At 32.7% G+C, this 19,339-nt stretch overlaps 1 protein-coding gene across 2 annotated transcripts in view; it reads right to left on the bottom strand.

Annotated features, from left to right (window-relative positions):
* LOC147063825 (uncharacterized) overlaps positions 1-19,339 on the bottom strand; it is a 457,860-nt gene that overhangs the window by 276,386 nt on the left and 162,135 nt on the right. The gene's annotated exons all lie outside the window — the stretch shown is intronic.

Below are 19,339 nucleotides of genomic sequence, written 5' to 3'. Positions count from 1 at the left end.
GGTTAGAGGTAGGATTTGTTGGCAGAGCTATCATGGATAGTCGACATACTCAGCATTTCAAATGGAAGCACACCTGATCTGGCATCAAGGCATACCCCACTGAAGTCATACCAACCTTTAAAAATAATCCGTTAACAATTATTATTATAAAATATTATTAGGCGCCCACTTAAATACTCACTCATTAAAATTGTATTCAATTATTGAATGTGAACTTATCGGTTTTCGCAAAAAGACTCGTCATTATTTCTACTTGCACTGTATCCTACTATGGAAAGAAAACTGAGTTACCCGCGAGAAATAGGTAAGTTTTTTTGACGTCAGTTCGTTTCGCAAGAGTTAGCATTTGTCTCGGTCAATTAATTATTTGCTTCAGCGAATTTGAATATTCTAACGCTTCTGTAATAATTCAGTTATCAGGATCTGAAGTATTACGAATAATAATAATTCAAATTAACTATTGCGAATTTTACAATACAACTTTGTTAATACGGCTTTACCTGTATTTATAAATTTACTTCGCTTGTTATCCTAGATTGCTTAGTTAACGAAATTCAAACTTCAAGTAGGCGGTGATCTACTGTTCTATATTTAAAAAATTAGTAATGATCTGCTGTACTCTCACACTGATATTCTTAAAACAATTAGCATAATGTATTTGGCTGAGGACACTAAGTGTTACTACTTAATGCACAATTTTCCAATCGTCTGGAAAGTGATAAGTTTTGGTCTTATTTTGGGCACTTATTGGGCTCATCCTTAAACTAGTCTCTTACTATGCAAAGAGATTACTGTACGACCGCAAGAGAAAACAACGCCTAATCTGAAAGCGCAGGACATGAGTGATGCAATACAAATTACGTGACACGACGAGATAATGACGGCTTTCTTAAACTACTTAAACAGCAACGCTTGTCTTTCACTACCACAATAAAATACAAAATTTTGTATTTGTCGTAAAAATTATAATTATTTCGGGCATTTATTGTAAACATCGTAATACTATTATATCACACTGTACCAAAAGCCTACTGCGTGACAGTAATGAGATACTATGCATTATACTATCAGTTTAAATCGCGGGAATTTACATCTTCTCTTTCTATTACTCCTGAGGCGGGCCGTACATTTATGAATACGAAGTAAGTAATACTATGAGGTCATACGAGTTTTCTCGTGTATAATAATAATAGTAACCAATAGTTAACGTTCTCTTCTTTCAGTGCAATCATAAAATTACAATTTAATATACTTACATGCATTTCACATTTTCACGGCTCAATAATTCTTAGTCATATGGTGCGATAATCCATGAATCGATTCCGTGATCGAGTGGTATATCGCGATCGACGTGCTGCATATAACTGGCTTAGTTCATTACCTTCATCGGCTTCAACCGATAATAATGACGAAGTACACACCATAATATTTAAATATTGCAAGATATTTTACTAAATAGGTCTTAATTTATTGTTGTTTTTGCTTTACTGTTGGCAATACTGTGGAATCTATCTAGTTTTAATATGTAAATGAATACCATTAACTACGTTCATTTATTTCTTGACCAAATTTAATAATAAAACTATGGTTTCTTTTGTTAAAAATATTTCAAATAATATTAATTTTGAACCTTATTATATCATTTTTATAATTCGTAGAGCAATATCATAAATATATAACTACATAATTTATTTTGATATATTGCATATTTTTATATTTGCCGGTATATTGTGATGATTTTGTTAATCTGGTAATTAAGTATATTTAAAAAGCATTTAAATATTTTTTATTAATAGTATAATGATTTACATATTATTATAATTATTATACTATGAAACTAAGGTGCTAAAACATTTTTAGATCATGTATTGTCTTACTATTTTATATTTTATCAACCCCAAAATGATACATTGATAATAAATCTTCTTCTTCTTCTTCCACGGCGCTACATCCCGGGGTGGGATTTGGCCTCCTCCATAACCGCTCTCCACTCACTCCAGTCTCTCGCCACACTTCTCTAGTTAGCCATTGATAATAAATGTGTAAGTATAATATTATTTTATACATATTTGAAAATTAAAGCTCCATGTTTGTTCTTTTTTAATTGCAAATTTTAATGCACTCCTGATTACTTCAAAATACATAAACAAATGATTCGTATTGAATAGATGAAAGTAGTAGGTATTGAATTCTTTAACCTTTTTGAACATCCCAAAGTCCGACCACACCCATACATTCCAGCGCCCCTGAACAATCTACTGGCGTATAATTTAAGACTCACTACTATATGAAAATACTCGTACATAACAAAAATATATTTTATCAATCTGATGTAGAATTTAGGCAATGTAAAATTGTAGTTACATATAATTATGTACCAAGATTGTATAATATTATTTAATCTCGATTAGCTCTAAGCTAATTAATCGCTCAACCAATAAGTTACTGTGGTGATGACATATTTTTGCGTTATATGTAATAATACAATTTGGTAATACACAGTAAAGATTTCATTATAATACAAAATCTCACATAGACAATTAGTGGATGGGAAAGATGTTTTCAGTGATTTCAAAAAAATAAACCTCCAAAATTTCACGATTTGCGTGGGTGGATACGCGGGAAAAATAATAATTTCGCAAAGTCAATACGGCGGGCGCTGTAGGTTATGGTAAAATGTAAAGTAATCCGAGAAAGAAGACTGACTTTTATTTTATTGTAATTGAATCGTATTTATTATTGAATGTTTTATCTGTGTTATTACTTATTACTATGGTACGACTAATTAAAGTATTAATAAATAATTACATTTACAGAGAAGTTAATGATCCATTTGATACGTAATGCTAATGATAATAACTACGATATTATATTTCGTTAAAGACGTTTTATTTATTTAATATCTCTTGTGACTTTAGATTTTTGGATAATAATCATTGATATTCTTAATTAACTATTTCTTTTATTCAATGAATAATTCACTAGATTTAGGAATTTACCATTCTAAATATTGAACATACATAATTATTCTGAAAACACTCGAAATGAGAAAATATAGCCAATAGAAGATTTTTTTTTTTCGAAAAAAGTAAGCCACCCGGCAGGATCAAACCTGCGTCTCTTGGGTCTAGTGCCCTGTCCATTACCACTATGCTACGACTTCCATGCTTAATTGTGACAAATTTCAATTATTGGCCTTATTAATACCTTAACTCAATTTAGAAAGAGTTTATGAGCAGGTAAGGAATCAATCAGCTATTCAAGTGTATATAGATGGATGTATATTTGATGAAATTATTCGCAGAGTAAAGCTAGGCTGAAGTACTTTTGGCCACCTGAATAATGTCTTCAAAAGTGACCTTCTACTGTGCCGAAAGCGCAAAGTGTTCAATTAGCGTGTGCTTCCCATAATCACATATGCGTGTGAAACATAGACCCTAAGTAAAAGAGAGATTCGAAAACTTAGAGTAGCACAACGTGGTATGGAGAGGTGCATGCTGGGCATAACGCGAAAAGACAAAACAAGGAATGAATGGACAAGCAAGCAGACAAGGCTTTGCGATGTAATAGAGTTCATTGAAAGCCTCTAATGGAGATGGGATGGACATAGAGCTCGAAGAAGAAACAATTATGGTCAAATTTAGTCATCGGCCATTTAGCCACGGTGGCCGCGTGGCTAAAGCGTTGGACTATAACGCCGTGGGTCCCAGGTTCTGATCCTGAGTCTGGCAAGTACACATATTGTTTTTCAATTTGTGTGTGTCAGGGTATGGACCTAATAGGTTGAGCAAGTGGCTGACATCCATTTCTTGTAAAAAACAAAATCTGTCAATACAAACCTCTACTCTGTGGAAACCCATATGATCCTATTAGGATCGGACATGGTTGTAAGAAAAAGAAGGTATCCAACAGGTACAAAACGTCTGCAAGGTAGACGTAGAGGCCGCTAGATTGATGAAATGATAAAGTCCTGTGGAAGTACATGGCAGCGCGACGCACAGGACCGAGAGAAGTGGAAGCAGCTTGAAAAGGACTTCATCCAGCAGTGGATAGATTCAGGCTGATGATGATGACATAGATCATCTTCCTTGGGTCATTTCACAATGATACATTCCTTTGATAGTAAGGTGGAGATTACCTGTACTTAGATATTAGATAGACGTTACAGCAAATCTTTCGCAAACTTCAATAAAGTGAATACTGCGCGCCCACTGTCACTTTTATCATCGTGCAACATATTACAATGCTCACCAACACCTCGCAATCTCACTTCCCACGTTACCATAATATATAATAATAATTAAGACAAAGGATTTTCGAATGGCAAAGCGTTCATTGTCTCAGATAACTTCTCTGCGGGAACTAATCTCAAATTACACCGAGCTGTTAGCAATTATCGGGTCAATGAATTTGCAGGCTTTTCGGCTAACGTACTCGTAACAACGCCTCTCTTGTGATTGTCATGTGAACATTAATTGAAGATTTTAACACAGTAGTACATAATAAAATAACATCGCTATTTACTCAATTTCAGTGTTTGTTTTCAGTCAGTGATTTTTCAACGGATATTCATTAGGGACTTAACATTTCCTGGGCATTATTTTTGTCATCTACAATGTTGATAGTATTAATTACATTTTTTGTAACAAAATACAGGTTTTTTGTTTTAACGTAGTATTGTACACACTAATATATAAATAAATTAATTGAATTAGTTATTCACATTTTGTATTCCCCATACCCCTCTGGGAAATGTTGAAATATATTAAACAAGCCTTACAAAATAAATATTAGGTACATTTAATAATTACAATACATTGTACATATTAAGTTTTAACTCAGTATATTATACGTCTTACAAATATTAAATAAATTGACCAATTGAAAAAAAAACATAAAATTAAATTACTTATCTACCTACCTACTGATTCTTGCTTTTCATTCTTGCTAATAAGATTGAAATCTGCTTGTGGATTTAGGTGATTTGTAAATTTTATTTTTATTGATAACATATAACACGGATATCACTAGAGGAAAATCTGTATACCTAGAAGGCGGTTATCTACAGTAATTGGTAACACAGTCCAATTGGATGAATTTTTAATCAAAATATTGCAATTGCATTGTGATATGTAAAATATGTTGCAATACTAACTTACTATCCTAGAGGCTCAATTAATTATTCTCTATATGTAATTGTCAAACCTACTCTCTCTAAAACAATTAACACTGTCATGAGCAAGCGTGTTACAAAACATTACGCGCAGTTATTCACATCTCGGGATAAGTAACTGTCTTAATAGGAGACAGCACGTTTATCACTATTTTTATTGATTTTGGAGTTATCGGCCCACATGCCCAACGTAGGTCAAAATAGAAATTTTATGGTATTTTCAAAGCATTAGCCTGAAAATTCCTTAAACGTTGTAGATAATAATATATTTGTATAATTTGAAAGCCTTGTTATTACTTTATATTTATTTTAAACATATGATGATTGCAAGTATTTTTATTACACAAAATAGTATTCTTTTAAACTCATCACTCTAACGTTTTAGAAAAGTCATATTTCAGTACAGCCATGTGCAGTGGTGTTAAAATTTTTTAGATTTATTAATTTTTAAACGCATTAACAAAACTATTAGTAAAATTTATGTTGACATTATTATAGTGAAATATTTACGATAAAAAATAAATTTATTATCTCTGTGATCCCAAATTTGACAAGAATTAGGCATTTACTATTCAAAAAATGGGCATAATTATCACATTTAAAGATAATTCTAAAGATAGTAATTATAATCTATGTTTTTGACCATTCAAATGTGATAAAACATCGTACGAATAATTATTGTTTTATAATAATTATTGACCCCTAAGAATAAGGTAGTATTTTTTTGAAATACGCCATTTCTATTGGCATTGCCCAGTGTTTAGGCTACAACATACGGCCATAGCCATAAATTGACAGACGATAACTAAATTAGGGAGTAAGATCATGTAACGCGCGTATTTGAACATGTACCGAACAAAAAAAAAATCGGCTCCCATTTTTTAGATTAGCTTACAAAAAAAATCTATATAGTTATGTAAACGTGCGGTTTTCTTGCAACCGGTGGATCTATTATTTATGGTTGACTAAACCATAAAAATTGTTTGCATTCGTAATAGTACTATCAATTCCCTTTCAAGACCCTTATAGGATGAGACGTTTGTCACAAATGAAACTTTTCTGGACCCATACTGACACGTCGTGGATTCCTGTTTTAGGCAATCATCCCAAAATGTATACGTAGCAACATTCAATATATTATGATTGACCTTAAAGACTAGTAGATACTCACTCAATTAAATATTATATAATATATTTTATTATTATTTCAAAAGTTAAACGTTACTACGATTTATTGTTTTTTTTCTATTTCGACTGTCAATAAATCTGTTTAAAAAGTAAATGATGAATGTTCAATAAGCATCGCTCAAATTACCAAATCAATGAGGAAGCAGATTTGTACTTTTAACCATACAAAAAAAAAACATAAAATCTAATAATTAAAACAACACTCGGCAATTATATAGTTCTAAATGTAATATTTAACAGTCGAAAATGAGATGATCGACAGAATTTAACACAATAAAAAAAACTCTATTGAAAATGCTACTTATTAAAAAAATGTACTAGTATTAAATTTATTTGTTTGTGTGGGCGGAAAATTATACGCAATTTAAAAAGTGATTGATTACTTATACAAAAACCTAAGTGGCCAATTGGTTCTTTATAATATCTGCCCGTTGTTAGCTAGTTACTTTATTATAGAGTGCGTGTAAAGCAATTATTACATGTCATGTTTTAATCAAATTTAAGAGTACCATATATTTCCTTTGTATATTATAATATTAAAGATTTCATTGACTTGAGATGGGTGGCTGTATCAATAATATGAATATCTTTTACATATTGTTGGCTACTTCCTTTTAAAAGTTGAACAGTATTGATAGTGAATAGGTAGCGTGATATCAACTTAATATTATTGTCGTGTTGTAAAAAAAATAACAATGATAATAAACAATCTACGTCTAGGTGAGTATGGTTATGATTGACAGCATAACCGGTAAAATAGTAGGAATGGGACAGTTCGGCGCCGTCTACTGGATGCCAGAGCTGGCACCCCAATAAAACCCCCCGGATATTACCGCCCAGACGTTGCCGCCAAGCCAAAGCGCCCGTGCCAGTGTTTGTCAATACCGCCCAAACCCAAATGTCCAATGTCCAGACAAAACCACCCGCAAAAATTACTAAAATATAGTAAAACAAGTGCTTTTTTAGTTTTTTGAATTGCGTATCGATGGAAATTTACATATGTACTCACGATAATCAGTTTAATTTGAGATTTAAATCTTTGGAGGTTGGAGTTAGTAGAGTAATAACTTAAAATCATCAGCTTTTAACACTCAATTAATGCCTTTGTATGGTAGTATTTATTTTCTAATTTAGACTTAAAAGGTTAGCATAAAATATTAAAATTTATTTTTAAATATATATTTTTATATCTTTATTCGTTTGTTTTTTTTATTTGTTTACTTACATACTTATCTAAAATATAATGTGTAAAATATTTTTTTTCTCATTTTTAAATTGTTTTGGGGGCAATGTCCGGGCGGTTTTAGTTCGGGCGATTTTGTCGGGACTTCGCCAGAACTAATGTACGACTGACATCTGGGTGTCGCGCAGGTCAACGAAATGAGAAAAGAAATACCTCGTTTCTATAAATATCAATTTAATCTATTTGACTTGTATATATTCGCGCATTATATTGGTATATCCGTTAATAAGTCTTTTTGGCGTCTATTTTCTAGAACCTAATCATCGTAGAAACAACGAGGAGAAACATAAACAGAATACGGAGTACTCTAGAAAACTATGATCCTCAGTAATGAGGCAATTTTTTTTTTTTTTTTTAATAATAACCTACCCTTGCTTTTTCGTACAAGGTGGTTGGGTGGGTTAGTTGCATTGATGTGGGGCTAATTAGGTGCCTCCATTTATATCTTTAATTTTCTTTATGGCCAGGATTAAATATTTTGTGTAGTGTTCTTGTGTTGTTCTATTGCTTAGTGCTTCGTGAGGCTTTTGGAGGTCAATTTCGTGATTATGTTGTCTACATCGAGTCCTGAGAGTCCATCGCTCCCTTTCTAGTATAGGGCAGTCGTTGATGACATGCCACACAGTTTGAGATGTGTTGCCGTCACATGGACAACAGTCGTCATCCCTCAATTTAAATCTTTTTAGATAATATAGTAATGAGGCAATGGCTAAGATTAACAATCTATACGAATATAATTTTGAAAATCATTTGCATGATTACTATAATTTCCAATCAAACTAACTAGGGTTAAGTAAATTTGTAGCCTTGTTATTCGATATCTGATTCAATTAAATCTCCGCTACAAATGAAGATGGCATCTTCATCTAGCATTGAGATGAGAGCACGTATTTGAAACCGATCCACTTGAGATCATTATTTACAACTTACCTTGATAATGTGTTGTATATGTGAGAGTTCAGAGTTTAGCTGTTTTAACAAAATCAATGTAGGCGATTAATTAAATAATTAAACTTCATTACAGAAAAAAACGTTAGAATTGATTGTAAATACTATTTATAATAATTACTACCACGGTATTTTATCTTATCTTATTACATGTTATTAGGAATATAATAAATATTATTAAAGATACTTAACTTACAGACCGTGACATAAATTAAGATAATATAGCGAAATTAGTCATTGTGGGCCGAAGATTCATTGTCAAGAATTACGTTTTTTTATGAAAATAAATTCAATTCAATTTATTCAGATTTACTTTCTACATCGTTTTGTTGGGTATCACCTGATGTTTACTTAATTGTTATAGAAATTATATCAATCGTTTTTTTGCGTCATTTTGTGGGTTAGGCAGGCTATGCGTTGCATATGGGTGGCATATTACAAAAGACGACGAAAGGCGAATGCGAATATTACAACTTTTGATACTAACGGCGGTTTCCCGAGACTCAAAGTATGCAGTCACCCAAACTTTAGACCAAAACCATGGTGGAACTCCGAAGTATCAAAGGCAATCGCTGAGAGAAGGCTTGCCTATACTCGCTCCAAAAAAATCAGTTCCACAGAAAACTACCTAGAACTAAAGAAAAAGCAAGCCACGACTCGAAAAGTAATCCTAAAAGCCAAAAGAGAAAGTTGGAAAACATTTTGTGACTCCGTCAACTCGGAAACTTCCTACTCAGAAATGTGGAGAAAAATGAGTTGGATGAAGGGTAAATCGGGAAACAAATTCAAAAATCAACTGGATGGAAACATGGCGTCACTCCTCCTTCAACAACTAGCAAGTAAAAGTGACGAAACGAAGGAAGAAATCGCAGAACAGGAAACATATAATCCTAATGATACAATGAATGAAATTCTTACAGTGGCGGAACTAAGATCAGTAACCAAAAATAAAGACACTGCCCCCGGCATGGACGAAGTTTCATATTCCATGATCGCTCAGCTGCCAGAGATCGGAAAAAATAAACTAGTGGAGATATTCAACTTAATCATGGAAACCGGCAAAGTCCCTAGGCAATGGAAGGAAACGATGATTATCCCAATCTTAAAACCAGGGCGAGACCCTACCCTAGTGTCGTCAGTCAGACCAATTGCACTCATATCATGCATATGCAAAACGTTCAACCAGATGATTGCAAGAAGAATCGAATGGTTTGCAGAGAAAAAACAACTATTTCATCACAATACTACGGGATTCAGAAGGCAAAAGTCGACTCTGGAGAACATAGGCAACCTAGTACTAGACATCAATGCAGCACAGGTCAAAAACGAAGTAACCCTGACAACATTCCTGGACATCCAGGATGCGTATAATAATGTGCATGTGAAAGAAGTGTCAAGGGTGTTGAATGAATGGGGAATCGGTGGGAAGATCACTAAATATCTTAAGCAGTATTTAAATGAAAGAAAAATCACCATGTGCATTAATAATGAAAAGAAGAGTACGGTATGCTCAAGAGGCCTTTCGCAAGGAGACCCCTTATCCCCATTACTATTCAACATTCTTACAGCTGACATATTAAAGTTAATGACGAGGGTCAACATTGTACAATATGCAGATGATTTCGCACTTTTTTGTTCGGGAAAAAGAGTAGATGAATGTCAAAGGTTAATGCAGAAGAGTCTTGACGAAATGAAATTATTATTGCAAACGCGAGGCCTCAAAGTAGCTCCCAGCAAAACTAAGGTGGTTCTTTTTGCCAGAGGCAAGAGACAAAACCAGCTTAACTTAAAAATCGACGGCACTATAATAGAAAGAGTAGACACTTATAAATTTTTAGGTATGAACCTGGACTATAGACTAACGTGGAAGCATCATATTAGTCATTGCGCGAATAGCCTGACACAACCTCTGAACATACTCAAAGTACTGGCGGGAGGTGGGTGGGGCGTACACCCCATTCATATGAGAAGGTTATACACGGCACTCATTAGAAGCCGATTAGATTACGGGAGCATGTTTTACCACTCCGCTGCCGAAACTAATCCGGTGAGGCTAGACCGCATCCAGTCCAAAGCATTAAGAATATGTGGAGGATTTATCAGGACAACACCCATTCACGTGCTCCAAGCGGAACTCAGCGTACCTCCACTGAATGTCAGGAGATGGGCACTGGCTACCAAGACATGGATGAAGTGGAAATCTATAATAGATAACCCCATATTGGCAAAGGTGAAACTCTTATACGAGCTTGTTGAAAGCAATACATACTATGAGAAAAGAAAGCTCCCTCTACTGGTAGGAATCCTAAAAGCCACAGAAAGTTGGGAGGTATTAAATACAAAATGCCTAGGTATGTATTCGCTGAGGAGGCCAGTTGGTACCTACGACCTCAGCTCTGTTATCCAACTAGAGGTCAAAAGAATAGACAAACCAAAACGGAGCATAGTATCCGATAAAGGAAGAGAGCGTGTCGAAAAAATGCTGACAGAGAGGTACGCAGGATGGAGCCACCTTTATACAGATGGATCCAAAGATCAGAATAGAGCAGGAGCAGCTCTTGTGATACCAGAAGTAGGTATAAACAAGAGCTGGAAGCTAAACCCAGCAATACCAATAATGACGGCGGAACTCATCGCGATAAACGAAGCAATTAAATACACTTTAAGCGATGATTTCTCGGCGTAATCCGCTGTCATTTTAACAGACTCCAAAAGCGCTTTACAACATCTTGCCGCAGCAACTCGCTCACATAACAGTAAAACCATAGCATACCACATCCTTGACCAGATCGACGCCAAGAAAAATAGAGGAGGAGATCTATGCCTTCAATGGATCCCATCGCACATGGGCATTGAGGGAAATGAAAGGGCAGATGAGCTGGCAAAGGTAGCCGGCCATTCAGGGGTACCATATTAGTGGATACCAGAAAACCTGGACTGGAATGAGGCTATAAAGAAAATGTGCCATAGTATGTGGATAGATTTTCACCATAGGGCATCATTAGAAAAGGGGAAATGGAGTAAGTCGATTCTACCAACACCACGAGAGGTGCCCTGGTTTGTAGAGTCTTCTTTGACGAGGAATGAGCTTAAGTTAATACTGAGGCTAAGAACAGGGCACACCATGGGCAAAAGATTTGATGTCCTTATGGGAAGAAGCGAATTGCAGCTCTGCGATGAATGTCATGTTTTAGAGGACATTGTACATATAGCACTGCAATGCCCCAAATATGAAGTTCACAGAGTACAGCTGCGAATTGCAGATATCTATGAGAATGTCGACGAATTGAAGGGTGTCCTGGCGGTGGGTAAGACGGAAGAGCTAGGCAAAATTGTAAAGTTATTTAACAGAATAGGAGTGAGGACCTGATCGACGGATCCCCTTCTAGAAGAGAAGAGGCGATATGACAGCGAGTCGCAGTCAAAGCCTCGGTAAAATCACAAAAAAAAAAAAAAACGGCGGTTTTCCACGAAGCAGGTGTGGTAGCTTCATTAGAAAATATTGACATCTCAGTTTAAAAATTCTTCGAAGCATAAAAAATCGTGGGTGACCGGACAAAACAGAACATGACAAAACAGAACAGCCAGGGGAAAAATGAAACATTATTTTTTGTGGAATCTATTTAGGTTAGGTTAGGTCACTATTTAGTCGTACCTAGTCACCCAATCATTTTGAACATATTATATTGATTAAGATGAGATATCCTAAGCTTGCCGGCAAAGTCCCGTTTATTTGAGGCTTTCTAGTGATTAGGAATGCAGAAATTAGGTATATAATTTGATTTATTATGGCGTATTGAAATTCTGTGCTATTAAAAATCTATCAACATAATAGAGATAGGACAATTTCAATATTAAATTTATATTTTTCCTGAAAGGTCATAGTTATATTATTGTTGTTCTGTTTTGTCACTGTTCTGTTTTGTCATGTTCTGTTTTATTATTTTCTGTTTTGTCATGTTCTGTTTTGTCATGTTCTGTTTTGTTACTGTTCTGTTTTATCACGGAACCAAAATCATGACACCGTAACTATTTTTGTGTAGTAATAACCCGTTATTGTAATGATGGTTTATCTCACATACAATTTTTTCAAGAGTGTCTCCAAATCTGTAAGAGCTACAAGCCTCCATGTACCAAAAACCAGCATTGTTTGAAAGTGGGTCTCGTGGAAATGCTCTAATTATCGATAAATTATGTGTATTTTTGGTGTATTTTTCTGTTTTCGACAGACGAAAATAAATAATAAAATAAATAAGTTCGTACCTACCTGAAGGACTGGCAAACAACTAAAAAATGAAAAGGGACGGTATTCTAGTCTGCTTCAGGGCGGTATTTTGCCTAAAGACGTCACTGATTATTATCTACATTCTATAATAAGCAAATAGTTCGGATTTTAACTATAATACAGATAGAGGTACTTTTTATATTAATTACATTTTTGCCTGCATGCGGCTTTCATGTAGATGTTCATCTCAATATTATATATTTTCATTGTATATAGTATATTATTGGCGTCATTTAATATAATATGTCTCCACTTTATCGTGAAAGAATTTATTGATATATTGGAGATGTAATATTGTATCAATAAATTTTAGAATAATGTGTACTAATGTCAAAACTGCTTTTGATTTTTAAATATAGTTATTATTCGTGGTAATATAGGAAGAATTAGATATAATTTATTTACTTTAACGACTTATTATTAAATTAAGCATTATTATTAAAAAAACAATTCGGAACACTTTAAGAGTCTCCAAAGCAAAAAAAAAAAAAAACTCGACAACTTTGTCCAGCCTTTGGCAATATATGAATCACACACGTTTACAACAATCTTTTACAATACATTATTACGTTTATTCACTTTCACTTAATTGTCTACAAAAAGATGAGTGAAATAATTTATCTGTATCGAATATGGACATCTCTGAATGTAGAGTGAAAGTGTGTAGACCTCAGGAATATGTGGAATTATTTCAAAACTGCAAGAATTCGGAATATTTTTTATTCATTGTATACATTGGATTGCTTTTTAATGTGGCTAGATAATAAAACTGATGATCAATATAGTTAGAGTTACGTATTGATTATCGATATAAATAAATATTTAGGCATAAAAAACTATTTTTTTTTATTCAAATAATAAGACACAAGATTTGATTATGTAACATTATAAATATTGAACTTTAAAATATCTGATGCATATACCCACTAGAATCTAATCTAACAAATCTTTCTGATAACTCAATTTGATAAGCATTTTATGTAAGAAATACTGGTTAAATTGTCAAAATTAAGTAGAATGCCCGTAAATTAATTGGAAAATCACACCGACATGAATTCAGCGGTTACAGGTTCAAGTCCCATCGGGTGTCGTATTTTTTCTAGTGGGTATATGCATGAGATGTTTTAAAATTATGTTTGTTAAATAAATGGTAGGTACTTAATTATTAAATATTGAATTTTGGATTCGGTTGTGTCTTAAGTACCTACCTACATTAAAATGTTAACAAGTTATTATTCTATCGAGCTTCACAGAGTCCTCCCAATCGAATTCAGTCAACTGAAATTGAAAATTGTTCATCTCAGTACACTGAGTGAGCTGAGTAGATCATATTTCAAGAATATATATAAACATATATTATTTATATCAGTGAGCGTCAACCTTTTTGTTTGGCAAAACATTGAATCGTTTCGTATAATTTCAGGGAATCGCCGCCTGGATGACGCATATTAAAATCCAAAGGGTGAATTACAAAAAATACGTGTAAATGAATAAGCAGTAACATACTTAAGAGCATACTCAAATAACCGCTCTTTACTATCTGTAGCTAGAAATTTTATATAATTTCATTACATAACACCTACATTTATTCATCAAAATACATACCCAATCAAAGTAGGCTCACTGCTTGGCAATGCTCATTAGTAACCACTCAATTCCATTAATAATGTCGCTCCATTTTTTCTTCTTCGAAATAAAACTCTTGCAATGTATATAAGTACTTATTTGACGCGATATATCTCTAATCAAGCTAGTTTTTTTTTTAAATATTCTTATTTAAAAAAAACAGGTCACGTTAAATATTTTTTTCTTACGCAACCTCTAGTACAACTCACGGAACCTGGTTGGAAATCACTCATATAGACAATTAGTTTGTTTTTGATGTAAAATATTAAGTACTTTAGATGTTACAAAGTCTAATACACTAACTTTTAATAATTTAAGATTATTAACTTGATCAAAATGTGAAAAGTTATTATTGTTATTTTAATGAATTGAGAGTTTTAACAATCTTCCTAAGAGCTTTTGCACAGAGTCAAAGTTGTGCTTTGAAACAAGCTCAGTGAGTAAAATTCAAATCAAAACCTTCCGAGTTGTCCGAACAGCGTCTTGATACCGCATTCCTCCGTAATAAACATTTTCAAAATTTAATACTAATTAAAAGATAGGAGGGAAGCACTCTATAGAAAGTGAGGTGAAACGGATGGGAACGCGCAATATTTCCACCGCAAGCGCGGTTTCTCTCCAAAGAACATTTTCATAAGGTGAATGAAAAGCAGAGTATGAAAAGCAGCCTCCTACTGCAGCGGGGAAGTCCCGCCATCAAAGAATCTTTCCCTTTGTGTATCGCAACCGAGTAATTACTTTACAACCGACCCGTCTCCATAAAACCTACCGATTGCGGTTCATGTTTCGACAAATAATAATAAGTTCCTTTAAAAGGGTGGATGATTTCGTGTTTTTTTTTTTTTTTTTTTAATATAAGTTACTCTCATTCCGAACGCTATCACATTATAAGAGCATAGTTACTTATACTACGATGATTAAAAAAAATCTGTATAACCTCTAGCGGTAAAACTTAAGTATATTAACTAAGTGGGAATTTAAATAAACGTACATATACAATCAAAAACGTGCTTTGACCACTTAGCTATACGTGTCCTATCTAATTGCGACATGAGCGCTAATCCCAGAAGGTTCATAATATTCAAATCCAGCTGGGCGTCGAAAAGTTTTCAAATTATGTATGTTCAATAACATAATGTTAAATTCTTAAATCTTGTAAATTATTCGTTGAATAAAAAAAATATTCAGTGTTTTGGACTACCTAACAGTTCCCTTCAAACCAACTAGCCCCGCACCATACTCGCTCCTAATCGAGCATATCAAGAGGCCCTACGTTGGAATGTGAAGCATCAGCAGTTGTTTACGACTGGGAGTGATTTAGGAGCAGATGCACAAGTATTGGTCTAGGTCACCATGCATCCAAGTGTACTTCATGTATTCAAAGTGCCCATGTAAGGGAGGACCACGAGGAATTAACAAAAATATATACTTCTAATTATATAATATAATTCCTAAGTAAATATTTAAAATATTAAAAAAATTAATTCATAAAAGATTCAATTGTGAAAGCAACACATTTTAATCAATTATAATACATCTAATAGTACATTGAAGTATTTATGGGTTATTAATATATTATTTTGTTTTCCGTATGTATAATATTATGTAATTTATTTTAACAAAAGTATTGACTCAATGCCCAAGAAGTTGAACCAAGCAATTTTACAAATGTAAAATGTTATCCAATACCATGTTTTGAAGATGCAGAGAATCAAAGATACCTTTTCATGTATGTGAAAATGATATTATTAGTAAATGATAAAAAAGAAATTTAAAAACTTTTAGTTAAAGTACAAGTACACTGTTAACCCATTTTTCTACAATACCTAAGTAAATTCGCAATTGAACGATCTATACTTTTATTTTACGATATAACTTTGTAATGTGGTGATCAATAAACTACTTACAACATGCATACTTGATACCAATAGTCATCTGTCTGACTTGCATACGCCGAACTCGCAGTTCTTCTACCTTAGGTAGACGAATATTAAAAAAACTACGTCTCTCGGATTATAAGCACTCAACTCATTGTTGCACCTGGGGATTGTGAATTTTCTAGAAAATATGAAATCACGTTTATGAATGTTTGTTTATATTATTTTTTTATATTACTACAAACGTTCTAATGACTTAACAGTAGGTATGTTTTTTTTATTTATTACAATAAATCATTATACCCACATTCATTCAAGGATAATATGTAAAAAACCCATCATACAAAATCCATCATAGTATCGTCATCACTGTAATATTTTATTTTTTCAATGTTATTTTTCTTCTCAATCATAATATGTATGTTTACTTTAGCTGCCTTATTTTCATTTAGGAGATCCGATTATGACGGTGTATTGAACTTTTAAAAGGTTGATATCATTTTTCGTGATTTAAAATTACAAGTTTGCGAATAAAAAAAAACCATGCATCATAATAAATAGTGTACTCCAAAAACAAGATAAAAAGGATAAGAGCGAGTAACATTTGGATTTGATCTTGACTTCGGATATCATAAGAATTTATCACGTTAAGATCTTTGGCTTACGTGACCTTAGTTGCATCATTTCATGTAAGATGATCATGTGAAACGTCATGTAATAAACATGTGTTACTTTCAGCTCCATAAAAGCACTGACGTCACTTTTATTGATTCAATTAAAAGCACTCGTCACAGATTTTGAACCTTGTTTTATTATTTTAGACGGTTGGTCAAAGGTTTGGTACCATTAGCGAATTAAATGCATTATTGGTACTGCAATTTTTATTGAGTAAGCTTAAAAACATATTTTATTTATTAGCCCATCATTCGAATAAATACAAGGCTATCCGTATGAGTTTCCGGCGGCATATTATTTCTGCATACAAACAACGTGAAGTAATAGAAAAAATTAACCACGTAATATTGTACACATTGGGTAAATGTTCCATTGCGAATTCATTTTAATTCTTTATTATCTAGGTATTATATAGGTATATACATGATAATAAATATATGAAGAACTTGTAAATTTAATAAATCAAATATAATACATTGATATAAAAGATTTGAAAGATATAAATATGAACTTACCTACATGGTAACATTTATATTACTAACAGAAAGCTTTTTTGTGTTTGACTAAGGTACTAAATTTAACGTTAAAATAGTTTTTCAATATTATTTTAATAATAATTTATTTAAACAATAGGTATATAATTTGAAAATACCTCAGAGAAATCTAAAACCATTATAAAAAACTTTTTTTAAAAGATAATGATTTTTAAAGATTTAATCAAAAACGAAGGCTGTTCCAACATAACGATTTTTTTAGAACATAATACGTAATATTATAATATAATAATTCTATGTTTACACGATATGTACATATATCGTTTTGATACATAAACAATGTACAATAATGTATGAAGAAATATATATTTGAAGCATTCCATAGAAACCTATATTATCAATTCGGTATCCGTTTTTAGCATCTTCAGATTCTATGTACATATTATTATCTTACTATAAAAACTAATAAACAACTGACACTAATATTCAAGTTTCTTAGGCTTATGTACTAAATCAATGCATATTTATGCAGTCATCATAGTCTAATATACAAGGCATTAGCTTCTCATCCGGGGGGTCCGATTTTGATTACCTACCAATGGGATCACAATACTTATTTGTGATTGTATCTTACCCGGTTGTTTCTGTGATTGCTTAAGTACTGGTACACTGGTATTATTGAGCCTTGTTTATATACTATTGCAGTGTTAAAATAAATAAAAAAAACATGCCAAAAGAATAGTATTAATGTCCAACTATTAGAAAGACTCAACTAGTAACATTTTGAAAAATAATTAGTAATCAGGTTCCGAATCTCTACAAATTCATACAAGTGGCCTCAGTTGATAGACTTACAATGCTTGATAAATTATTCAATATAAACCAAAACATAGTCGTGGGTTCACGTATATGTATGATTAAAATAATATAACTAAAATAGAGCCAGTTTCATTTTTGCTTAAAATTGGTGCCGTGTTAGCAAAATGTGCAGTCTTTAGGCGAAAGCGATGATTTCAGATTTCTGAAAAAGAAAATTGAAGACCTAAGAATGAAAACTGGACAAAAACGTCTAAAGACGGTTTTTCGGTAATTTCAAATAAAAAAAAAACCATTGTTCACAACCACTTTAACTATCATGTTACATTCACTTTTTGAATGATAGAATCACACATTTTTTTTTAATCAGTTTATAGGCTGTCCTGTAAAATTCACTATTAAATAGTAAAATTATTTAAAAAAAAAATTGTTTTTTGTTCACTTTTCATTCTCAGGTCTTCAATTGCCCTTACACCGGTCACTGTAAGTTAGCAAGTAGCCGATTCAAAATATAGCTTTATCAGGCTTGATTTTATTGAGCCGCGAGAGCATGTTATAATCTCGAGCCCCGCCAATGAGTTAAACATATATTCCCTAACCGTATATAATAACCATATAAATGTGTTTATTATGTGCAAAACTACCTACGTCTTGAGTTTCTTCCCAATCACTGTAAAGTACCACATCTCTATTATAACAGTACGAGTACCTATAAATAAATATTATAAATACCAAAAAAGAAATTAAAATTTAAATAAAATACTGTTTTATGTACCGAATAAATGTTGATTATTTGGAATAAAAATACTTCACTTATTATAATTATTTCCATTAATTGTTTAAAACGTTTAGAAGTTATATCTCAATACATAAAGCACCACAAAGATTTTTTTTTAAATCGGCACAGGAGTAGGGGAAGAAGTAATTAAAACCATTTTGTAGCAATTAAAATGTTTTTATAAACGGCTGTCAGTTTTTTCGTATCTCTATTATATTCACAAAAATCCTCATCAA

This window comes from Rhyacophila brunnea, unplaced genomic scaffold, assembly GCF_057557595.1.
Source record: "Rhyacophila brunnea isolate RB1 unplaced genomic scaffold, BYU_Rbru_1.0 scaffold_8, whole genome shotgun sequence".
In the NCBI taxonomy this organism is placed as follows: Eukaryota; Metazoa; Arthropoda; class Insecta; order Trichoptera; family Rhyacophilidae; genus Rhyacophila; species Rhyacophila brunnea.
The sequence above is the reverse complement of the archived record's forward strand: the minus strand, read 5'-3'. Positions and strand labels throughout refer to the sequence as shown.